This window comes from Marmota marmota, unplaced genomic scaffold (genome assembly GCF_001458135.2).
Source record: "Marmota marmota marmota unplaced genomic scaffold, marMar, whole genome shotgun sequence".
Lineage (NCBI taxonomy): Eukaryota > Metazoa > Chordata > Mammalia > Rodentia > Sciuridae > Marmota > Marmota marmota.
In genome coordinates, this window is record NW_025999990.1 from 50,107,685 (window position 1) to 50,120,535 (window position 12,851).

Consider the following 12,851-nt stretch of genomic DNA (forward strand, 5'->3'; position numbering starts at 1 on the left):
AGAAACAGCAAAAATAATGGGAAAAAATTACATTAGCCTTTGAATTAAAGTTAGAATCCATTTGGATTTCACTTAGCACAAACATATATATATTTAGTTGTAGGTGGACACACAATACCTTTATTTTATTTTTATATGGTGCTGAGGATAGAACCCAGGGCCTCATGCGTGCTAGGCAAATGTTTTACCTCTGAGCCACAACCCCAGCCCAACATAAACATCTTTTAACATTGATATGTACATATTGAAAAATGAAATTTGACAAAAGAATGATATAAGAGGTATCAATAGTAGGAAGAAAGCAATCATTGCCGTTTTCTGATGATGCAATTTTATACATTAAAACTCAGAATCAAAAAATGAAAAATAATTAGGAACAATAAGAAATGACATTGGGGCTGGGGTTGTGGCTCAGTGGTAGAGTGCTTGCCTAGCATGCATGAGGCACTGGGTTCAATCTTTAGCACATCATAAAAGTAAAATAAAGATATCGTGTCCACACAAAACTAAATAAAATAAAGTAAAATATTTTTTTAAAAATGACATTCCTCACAGAACTAAAAAAAACAACCTTAACCTTAACACCAAAAAATAAATAAATAAATATCACAAAAACAAAAAAAAATCAATAAATGGGCAAAGGAACTGAACAGACACTTCACAGAAGAAGAAATATATGAAAAAAATATTCAACATCTCTAGCAATTAGAGAAATGCAAATTAAAACTACACTGAGATTTCATCTCACTCTAGTCAGAATGGCAATTATCAAGAATATAAATAACAATAAGTGTTGGCAAGGATGTGGGGGAAAAGGCACACTCATACATTGCTGGTGGGACTGCAAATTGGTGCAACCACTGTGGAAAGCAGTATGGAGATTCCTCAGAAAACTTGGAATGGAACCACCATTTGACCCAGCAATCCCACTCCTCCATCTATACCCAAAAGACTATAGTAATGCAGCCACATCAATGTTTATAGCAGCTCAATTCACAATAGCTAAAGTGGAGACCTTTCAATAGATGAACAGACAAAGCAACTGTGATATATATATTTACACACACACACAAATGGAATATTACTCAGCAATAAAAGAGAATAAAATTATGGCATTTGCAGGTAAATGGATAGAGTTGGAAAATATCATGCTAAGCGAAGTAAGCCAATCCTAAAAAACCAAAAGCCAAATGCTCTATCTGATAAGTGGATGCTGATCCATAATGGGGGGGGGCATGGGAAAAATGGAGGAAATTTGATTGGGCAAAAGTGGGGGAGAGAGAAGGGGGCAGGGGGCCGGAAAAATGTTAGAATGAGATGGACATCATTACCCTAGGTACATGTAGGACTGCATATATGGTATAATGCTACATCCATTAAAAGTTGTGCTGCAATTGTGTACAATGAATCAAAATACATTCTGCTGTCATATGAACCTAATTAAAATAAACAATTAATAATTATTTAAAATGAATTAAATATAATTCTTTAAAATAAACCCGATATATTGTTGTTTTGAAAAAAACTCTCATCTCTCACCTTTTTAAAATTTGCTTTCATATTAACATTAAAATTTGTATTTAATTAGGAAAAAAAACTTACATGGAACTACAAAAAAAAAAAAATCCCACCCTGAATACCAAAACCATCTAGTGCAAAAAGAACAAAGTGGGAAGCATTACTCTACCTAACTTCAAAATATACCACAAAGCTGTAGTAACCAAAACAGCATGGTATTGGAATAAGAACAGACACACAGACAATGGAAGAGAATCTGGCAGTAAACCTGTGCATATATGGCCAACCGATTTTCAAAACATATAGTAAGAACACACATTGGAGAAAGACATTCTTTTCAGGAAGTGGTGCTGGGAAAATTGGGTATCCACATGCAGAAGAATGAAACCAGATCTCTAAACCTAAATGAACATCTCTTAAAAGAAGACTTACAAATGGCCAATCAGTATATGAAATGCTCAGCATCACTAACCATCAGGGAATGACAATCAAAATCTTACTCCAGTAAGAATGGTTATTATCAAAAACACAAAAGATTAGCAGTACAGTCAAAGAGATAGAGAAAACAGCGAACTTACACACTGTTAGTAGGAACATCAGTTAGTACAGCCATTACAGAACACAATCTGGAGATTCCTCAAAAATTTAAAAATAGAGCCAGGTGAGTTGGAGTATGCCTATAATCCCAGCATCTCTGGAGGCTTAGTCAGGAGGATTGCAAGTTCAAAGACAGACTCACCAAAAGTGAGGTACTAAGCAACTCACTGAGACCCTGCCTCTAAATAAAATACAAAATAGGGCTGGGGACATGGCTCAGTGGTAAAGCGCCCCTGAGTTTAATCCCTGGTACCCATGAAAAATATATTAAAAATAAAATACCATATGATCCAGCAATCTCACTACTAGGAAGTGAAATTGGTATGTCAAAAAGACATCTACACTATCATGCTCATTGCAGTGCTATTGAGAACAGCCAAGAAATGAAAACAAGTGTCCCCCAACCAATGAATGAGAGGTACTTATACACCATGGAATACTAGTCATTCACAAAACCAACAAAACCCTGTGGTTCTTGACAGCATTGGTAAAACTGGATAGCATCATCATAAGTGAAAAAAGCCAGGCACAGAAATACAAGTACCACATGATCTCACTCATATTATCTGAAAACACTGATCTGATAGATAGAAGTTGAGAGTAAAATAGTGGTTGCCAGAGGCTGAGGAGAGAAGGGAGGGTAAAGGGTAGGGAGAGGTTGATCAATGGGTACTAAGTTCCAGCTACGGAGCACTAAGAAGCTCTGTTGCGAGCTTGGCAAGGTGACTTGAATAACAATAAGGTTTCGTGAATTCCAAAAAAAGAAGGTATCAGAAGCTAAGCTATCAATGCTCCCTAAATTAATCTAAATTCCATATCATTCCTGTCTAATTCCTAATTGAATAACTTCAATGAACAAAAGAGTTCCATATGTTATCAGAAAAAAATAAGCATTTGAAAGTAATGTATCTAAAAGTAAGAGGCATCCTGTAGCTACATAGTTTACCTGCTATTTCAATATACTATTAAACAGTAATAAATAAAACAATATAGTCATGGATCAGGAATAAACAGAATAAGAGGTTTAAATGAACACCTGGATGTATGGGGGGGGGGATTAATACAGTATTATGTTAACATTTGTATCAGTGGGAGAGAATCTGATTATATGATAAAGAACAACAATTATCCCATAAATATATGAAGAAAGCTCAAATTCAGTACTAATTAAGGAAATATGAATAAAAACAGTGGGAGTGTAAATTGATGAAATTTCTAAAGGACAATTTAACAAAATAACCTAAAGATTTCAATAACTGAGCCATACTTCCAAGAAAGTAAAACTAAGAAAACTGTACTGCCGCTCCAGCCTGCAGGAGACCCTGACCCCTTCCTGTCCCACTGGTGACATTCAACCCAATAGGAAGCACATGAATTCTAACTTCAACTCACCTCCAGAGTCTTACCACTTCTGTGCACCTCCTATTCTATCACAAAAAGTTTACATGCCATTGCTTCTCACCTGGATTACTGCAATGCCCTTCTAACTAGCTGCTGTTTCCAAAATAGCATACACACTCCCATATTTATTTTTTAGCACACGATCAGGATGCTCCTTTTAAAGGACAAATCAGATTTACCCCCTTCTTCCCTTCATAATCTCAAATCTACCCATTCACTTGGAGAAAAAGTCAAGTCCTCACGAATAGCTATTTAGCCCTCATCAACTAGTCACACATCACCTGGTCCAACTCAGCCTCTTTGACGTTATTTTTCCTTGTCACATTTCATTTTGCTCCAGCCCAATCAGTCTTATGGCTGCTCCCTGCACAGGCTCTGCCGTTGCTCTCCAGAGCCCCTTGCACTAACTCTGCCCCGGCCTGGAATTTACTCAGGTGTCACCAACTCAATCAGGCCTACCCTGGTCACCCCATTTAATACAGCAGCACATCCCCCACATTCCCAGTCCTCCTTGACCTCTTTTTTTTTTTTTTTGTACTTATCAATTTAAAATAGACTGCTCAGTTTAATTAGTTTTAATTACTTGGTTATCGTCTGCCCTCACTAGATGCAAATATCATGATAGCAGACATTTTTGTCTGTTTTATTCACCCACCTCTGGGCCTAGCACTCAGACAGCCACTCAGTAATGTTTGTTGAACAAATTGCTGAGCAATGTTTGCCATAAGCCTTCCTGTCTGATGCGATTTAAGGAAAGCTCTGTAATCATCAACTGGAACTCACAGAAGCCTGGCGTTGCCTGACACTTGCCTCTTTGAAAAGCTAAGAAAGATGGTAAGAAAAATGTTGATGTTTTCATATTCGGCCCTAAATAGAGTCTTCCAGAAGATGCTCTGGCTGATAATAAGCTCACACCACAAATATAATAAGTATGATAATAGTAGCTATAATAATGGAAACAGTCCCTCATCTTTGTACATCATTCCACAGTACACAAGCAGTTGTCTATCCACTGTCTTACTGGATCCTCGTGTGATGGGTTAAAATGCTGGGTTTTGTTTTGCTTTTTGCCATGAGGCTACTTCTTTACGGTTTTCCGGACTTTCTTCCAGAGAAGATGGAAATTTTGTCACCATGGAAAGATTAAAACCAATTCAGTCACGTTTCTCTCTGAGTGTAATGCATTAGTAAAGTAATCTCTGGGTTGTAAGTTTCTGGTCACGTCCATGGGATAGCAAAAAACAGGTAGGTCAGAATGGATCCTGTTATTTTAGTCATCCAAACTGGTGTCTAATTGATGCATTTGATTCTTTCAAACCACAGAGCCTGATTTCGGCCTAGACAAGAACACTGTGTGCCTTGCCTGGAGATATCGTATATTAGGATCTGACACATACAGATAGCAACATGCGAGGGGCGAGTAATAAGCTATTTCTGACATAAAATTCTGTTCCCATATTTATTTATATTTGATACCTGATAAGAGAAGAGATGGGAGATTTAGTAATGGAAAATAGGAAAAGTGGAAATGAACTATGATTCTAGAAAAAAAGTTTGAAGTGGCAAGCTTGGGAGGAAATTATCCTCTCTGGGGCCTAATATTCAACATGCCAGTGTATGCATGAGTGTGTGGAGGTTAGGGCACGTGTGTGTGTGTGTGTGTATCAGTGTTATCTGTATATAAGTGGATTTTGAGAGTCTAGTCGAATTTTTTCTTTACTTGATTAACCTTCAGGATCAACCGATTAATCACAAATGATCTGTTGAGAGACCCTGAGCAAAATATTTGCCATTAACTACACATACTTAACATTTACTAAAACTCTCAAGCTACCCATATTTAAGAAAAATAAACATAGCTAAATCACATTTAATGAATTGAGAAACAGTTATGGTCTGTCTGTGGCCTTCAGGACATGTGGCAGGATATGGTTTAACAGGTCCACCCCAACCCTGAGCCTTCTCAGCTGGGTACAGGCCCCATGCCCTGGGCATTCAGCTTACTCCATGGTTCAGGCATGGATCTTTCACACAACGGTTGCCAGAGGCCCTCCAAATCTCCAGAGTGTTGCCCTAGCAAATACCACTTTGCATAAAATGAGGGCACAGCTAGTTCCTCCTTGAGAGAGACAAGCAGAGTATGAAGGATGCCTAGGAGGGTAACATGGAAAGAAAGCAAGCCACATTTTGCAGCACGTGGTCAAAGGATCTGTCCTAGGATCAATTAATTGAAATGTCCCCGAAATGAGCTTGGTTGAGTCTTGAGAGCTTTAAGACACGAGAGACAACTTCCACAACAGTCCAATATGGGGCCTTCGGTGATGGGGGCCCGTAGAAGGATCGAGAAATTTCAATGGTACCCAAGTAGTGACACGAAGTCCTTAATGAAGTCCTAAACATGAAGCAACACCATTTTTTTCATTGTTGATAGACCTTTATTTTATTTATTTATACTCAATGCTGAGAATAGAACCCAGGGCCTCACACATGCCAGGCAAGTGTGCTACTGCTAAATCACAGCCCCAGCCCCATGAAGCAACATCTTTATGAAGAAGCAACATTATTCAAAAGAAGCAACATCTAGGCATGCTGTTTTCCACCTCTGATGTTTTCCCTTAAAACATGTAATCTGGGTTTGATTGACTCACTTGGTTATTTGTGTAATGTTCAACAAAATTTAAGTTTGAAAATAAAAACCAAACGTGTTTCAGTTTTTGCATCTTGGAGGCAATAAAACCAAACGGTTTTGTGTGCTCCTGAATTTCTCTATAGATTTGTTTTTCAACAAATTAGAATCATAATTTTCCAATATGCTTCAGTCTATTTGAATAAATAAATTGTGGGTTTTCAAAAACACCTACAAAGTGCCTACTATGTATGCCATGCTGTTGTAGAGTCTGGGTTTGCAAGGATGGTTTTCTCCCTGTCCTTAAAGAATATGGTTGGGGACATGGGGCTGAATAGGCCGAGCAATATCATTAGTTGGTCAGATGAACTGGGAAGGCTTTAAGACAAAGAAGGGACTATCTTCAATGTCATCTACCCTGGAGCCTATCCCTAGTAGAACATCATAACAGGTTCTAGGATAAGGGTTTGCAAAAGGTGCGTTGGGCCCATAAAGGAGAGCCAGGAAAGGCTCCCAGAAGGCTTTCTCTTAAGGTGACAGGAACAGGTTAGATAAAGCTGGATACCCTGGAAGTGGGCAGTGTGGTGAGTCGAGGAGGTTCTAGATCAAGAAAATGAGGTGACAAAAGGCTCCAGGCAGGGAACTAAGTGCTATTGCCAGGAGTGATAAGCTGCTGTTGTTGCAACTTGCAGAATTTTTAGTTTTCATCCCCAATATCACTTCCTCCAAGGAGCCTTTGCAGATCACCAGGCAACCAAAGTGAGCTTCCCTCCTGTTCAAGCTCATAGCCTTCTGGAATCCAGCTTCCTAGTAGTCAACAGTCTCTGGGATGGTGTATGTATTTCTGCATTGGTGTGTTTGGTATATTTCCCTCCCACCGGACTGTCAAAACTAGCATGGCAGAGACCAAGTCTTTTTGATGCATCATGGGAATCTTTCCTGGGCCCTTGCCAACAGCAGGCCTTTGCTAAGGACTGGGCAGTCCCGTGGCTGGAAAGACATTTGGAGAGACTGACAGGTAGACACACTTTCAGGCTATGGGGTCATCATGAATAAAGACACAGCAGTCCATGATATGGGAGTTTAGGGAAATAATATGTAAAGAGATTGATTTAAGCATGTGTATGACTGATGGGGGACTTGAAGAGTAGATCCATCACTATCTGATTGGAAGGTTTTCATGCACTGGGTTGGGGAGGCTGGTCAAGTAGCACTGGAAAGAGGCACAGTCCTGTGTTAAGCGAGCACCCTGCAACCACGGCTTATGATCACTGACAATAAACCAAACTAATGCACCAACATGGCACCAACACACTCCAATCTCTCAACCTGCATTGGATGTTAGCAAAATGGTATCCTTGTGGAAAGCAAATCAATCAACTTCAAGTACATTTTATTGGTACCTAGTTTCTTTGAGCACAAACATATTGGAAACTTTATTCAAAAAATGAATTATCCTTTACCTGGAGAGAATTAAGATCTTCCAAACAAGTGGCAGGGCTCATAGACGAAATACTCTTCTCCAGGACAAGAAGTTCTAGAAGTCCTCTCCTCATAGATTCTGTGTGACCTTGGGCAAGTTCTATGGCTTGCCGCCTCATTTTCTCATCTGTAAATTGAGTCATAGATTCACCTGAACTTTCAGACATAATAAACACCCTACATGAACTCCAGCTCTCCTCGCCTTATGCTTCGAGCTTGCAATACTTTCATTAAACCTCATAATCTGAGATCACATCATTTGGTAATACCATCTGAAATTTATTGTTTGCAATTCTGCTGAAGTACAGCATAATCAAAGAAGCAGCACTCTGGGTTGGAGCTTGTTTGTCCCTTATTAAACACTAAATTCTGCATCCTTATGCTCTCAGCCATCTCTTAGAGTCATTGGTAAGCTACAGTTAACCGAGAAACACAAGTCTGAGAACTCATTTTTTAAAATGTCCTGAAATAATTTCCAAATGAAATGTAAAATTGCTTCCTAATGACTGAGAAAAGCAAGACCCAAGGCCTAGACTTTCTAAATATCCCTTCTCTGGCCCTGTATATTTATTTCCATCCACTTCTACCCAGATCACTGCATTTCCTCTATGCAGCAAAGACTTTCCTCAGCGACCTTGAGCCTCCTGCTTCTTGTGGTCTTTGTCCCATTATTTATCCAACTCCTCTTCCCAGAGGAAACTTCTCCTTCTGTCTGCTTAACAGTTTCTTCCACTTGATCTATAAACATCCTCACCTCTCACTTTCTGAATACATGGAACAGTTGTACCTTGATATTTGTACAGGAGAGTTCACAGACCCCAAAATCTATTTTTTAAACAGATATTTAAATAGTTCCTTATTTTAAATGGTCTCATCTTTGCCTACAACCTACATGCATCCTCCTGTACACTCTAAGTGACTTATAATGCCTAATATGATGCACGTGGTATACAAACAGGTGCACTGTTGTATTGTTTAGGGATAATGACAAGGGAGAAAAGACATGTTCAGGATAGATGCAATTTCTTAAAACATTTTCAATTCACTGCTGGTTGAATGCCAGATATGGACCCTGAAGATCCTTAGGACCAACTGCACTTCACCAATCCTGAGACATACATTTTTCACATTTAGCATGTTTCTTGCAAGGAAGTCAGGGTGTTTCTTAGAACGAAGGGCCTTTACCAATCAACTGCAAGTGTTTTCTTGTTTGTTTGTTTGTATTTCTTTTCTTGGTACATGAAACCAAGTTATGCCTTACACCTGATGACATCTTAGATTTGACACAACACAATGCAAACCTCTTCTTTGCACCCAGCAACTCCATTGCCTATCTTGAATTGTGCTCGCTGGGAGGATACTGTCTGCTTACATCACTGATGAGGTCTGAATACTTCATAGAGGGAGGAAATGGTCCTGGCACCTACTAGCCCTGTGGAGAATGGGAAGTTTGCAGGGCTGGTGAGCAACAGGGGCGCTCAGGGGGCCTACATAGCTCATATGGCCCGAGGGCACCTCTGGTGCCAGTTCAGTGCCAGCAGCCCTATCCCTCCTTCCATAAAGTCAGCTTCACATTCCTGCTCCCTTAAAAGGATGGATCAGCTTGGCCTGGCCAGTCATCGCCTGTGCCAACCCAGGACTCATGCCAGGCACTGACAGATTACACCCGACTCATTCTGATCCAATCAACTGTGGCCAGAGCTGGGACAGAAACATGACCACCTGCAGGCAAATAACCTCCCAGAAGAGCCTGTGGTGACTTCAGATGGAAGAGATTTGTCTTCATAGGACCCTCTCGTGAATGTCCTGTCTTTCAGTTTCTCTTTTCAATTGCAGCTTACTAAAGAGTATCTCATCTTGCTGTCCCCACCTGTGTTCTTCAATCCAACTCCACCAAACTTCCATCCCCACCTCTGCGGGGGCTGCCCTTGCTCTGCATTCCTGGCCTGCCCTTGGATTTGATTACCCCAGGGAACACTTTCTGGTCTTCATCTTAGTAGTCTTAGAGCTGCACAGATAAACACTGTCACACTGTGGTGCCCCCAGGTCCTCTTCATGAGACTGAATCCCATCCTTATGAAGCTTCTCGAATGGCCCTTCTCCAGGAATTGCCTCTGCTGACAGGTGCACTTCCAGTGGGACATTCCAGAAGGTTCTCCACACAGGGCTGCAGAATTGTCTGTCCCCTAGAGTGCCACCAGGGGGGACACCCCTATCCTGTGTGTGTGTTCAATAAATATTCACTATATCCTGTTTATTGTTAGTCTTTCAGAAGCCATTGTATTCCCTTTTTAAAAACCCCTTTATTTTGAATAATTTTGAGGTTAAAAGTTACAGAAATAGTACAAAGGTTTCCCTTTAAGATCCCCTTGTGTTATCATATATCACATATCATACTTGATATAATTATCAAGATTAGGAAATTGAAAGTAACCATGGTATAATATTATTAACTCAAGTAAAGCTCTTATGCAGATTTTTTAAAGAGAGAGAGAGAGAGAGAGAATTTTTAATATTTATTTTGTATGTGGTGCTGAGGATCGACCCCGGGCCGCATGCATGCCAGGCGAGCGGGCTACTGCTTGAGCCACATCCCTAGCCCTTATGCAGATGTTTTTAACCATTTTTTTCTTTTTCTTTTTTTTTTTTTTTTCAGAGTAGAAATTAGAAGTTTATTAAAGGACAGCAGAAAAGACTTCTCCCGGAGGAAGAAGGGGACCCAAGAGGTGGAATCCGTGGAAGGGATGTTGTCTCCCCTTTTTATAGTTCTTTCAGTGATGGAATGTAGGTGGGAAGGCCCCAGGGGTGGGACACAGGTGGGCCAAAGAAGTAATCTGGTCAGGAAGGACTTCTGAGTCAGCACCTTTTTGCTGGGGGCTGTTCATTAACATTTCTTTGAGGTGGACTTGGCCTAGGGCCTTTTCGGGGACTTCATTAACATTCCATGAGTTGTCCTGTGTTTTCCCTGAGTCATTCTCCGCATGGTCTCCATTTTAGATTTCACTCGATATTAGACCCAATTTACCTAACTACACTGGCTACCTAACTTTAAATCTGGCTTCATTTTCCCCTCTAAGTTGGGAACTCCTTACTGCTGTAAGGAAGGGGGGCGAAGATCTTTCCATTTTTTTCTACCAATATTCATTCTCTGGCCCAGGACCTTGCCTTTGGATGGATGTCATTTCTCCTTAGTGCAGAGTGGCAGCCCACTCATGCCCACAGTTTTTCTTTGTCTTTCATAGCAGCACTTCTTAATAGCCAATATTTCATAATGTTCCCTTTCCTATCCTGGAATGAAACTTCTAGAGCATGTGACTGTCTTCTACAAATCTGATGGGCTGAAAGCTCTAATTGTATATGCGAGTATGCCTACATGTATATATGTAGATGTAAATAAATATCAACTAAAATTTGGATGTAAACTGTGATTTTATCAGTTCATTATGATTCAGAAAATATTTCTTCAGAAAACTTAAATTTGAGATATCAGAAAGTATATGAGAAAGAGGGTGGGCATGGTGACATATCTGTAATCCCAGTGGCTCAGTAGGCTGAGGCAGGAGGATCACAAGTTCAAGGCCAGCTTCAGCAACTTAGTAAGGCCCTTAAGCAATTCCGTGACACCCTGTCTCAAAAATAAAAAAAAAATAAAAAGGTCTGGGGATGTGGCTCAGCGATTAAACACCCTTGGGTTAAATCCCTGATACAAAAAAAAAAAAAAAAAATTTAAACAGTAAATAAGAAAGAAAAAAATAGCAATAGAACAGTAGTGACAAACTTTAGCTCTAGAATCATACTGATAGAGTTTGAATAACTGTGTAACCTTGTGAATACTACTTAACCTCTCTGTCTCAATTTCCTGTTCTACTTACTTGTACGATAGCACTAAATGTTATCTTTTTAAAAAAAAAATTCATATGAAAGCACAATGCCTGATATATGTGTCTTTTAACTTGTGTTTTTAAGTACAGTAAATCATATTTTCTTTTGTCCTAGCACAGTGGTTGATAAATGTTTTCTAGAGGGATGGACAGTCAATATTTTAGGTTTTGAGGGCAATATGAAGTGTCAGTTAAATTGTTTTCTCCTTTTCCTTTTTACTATTCTTTAAAAGTATAAAAAAACCAGTCTCAGCTTCTAGGCCATAGTTTGCCAGCCCAGTTTTATCTAAGGACCACAGACAGGTTAGCATGCAGTGCTAGGAAAACCTTCATATTTCCACTCTTTGGATCTTTCTAGAAAAGTAGAACATCTAAAGGCAAAGAAAAAGACAGAATGACATAACGCCCAGGTACCCGTTACCCAGCTGTAAAAAGCATTATGTTTTGTGTATTTGCTTCAGCACAGGACACCTGCCCAGCAGTCCTGGGTCGTCTTCTCAGGCGGCCACTTCCAGCATCTGTGACTTTCTCCTCTGGGGGCCATGTCATATGTGGCCACACTACGGCACTCTGGCCATGGGAACCTGCCTGGACATAATGATGGCACTTCTGTGCCCTGGTAGTAACAACATCAAGAGGCTTTTTTCTTGGTTCTTCTGCCTGGGTGTGACCTACAGAGAGAGAGAGGGACCAAGGACCACAGACAGAAGTCGGCAGCCATGACCACATAGAACCAGAGATAGCCACATTCAACTATGATGGAAATGAGAACAAATAAGCACTTACTGCCTAAAATCTATTAAAATTCCAGGGCGTATCTGTTTGTTTGTTTGTAGGTGGACACAGTGCCTTTATTTTTACTTACTTATTTTTCTATGTGGTGCTGAGGATCGAACCCAGTGCCTCACCCGCGCTAGGCGAGCACTCTACCACTGAGCCACAACCCCAGACCCCAGGGTGTGTCTGTTAAAACAGATTGACATTATATGAATTTCAACATAAACCTTGATTTCACAAGTTTACTGAATGTGTATCTCTCCATATGTAAGATGTGATACCACTTTGCCTTTCACAGACGTGAACACCTGGTAAAAATGGTACACAGCATTCTGTAGCTTAGTTTTTTCTTTGCTCAGCTGTATGTGTCTGAGGTTTATCCACATTGAAAGATGTTCATGCGTTAACAGTGTTAATTATTTCTTTGATTTAAATAAGCTATCAGAGATCCATAAAAATGTAGGAAACTGTTTTCATTAACATTTTAAAATGATAATACCTTCCGGTCTCCAAGAGGTCTTAAGTTATTTCCAGCTAGCACACACCATAGAGCACTTAGCCTGTGACCC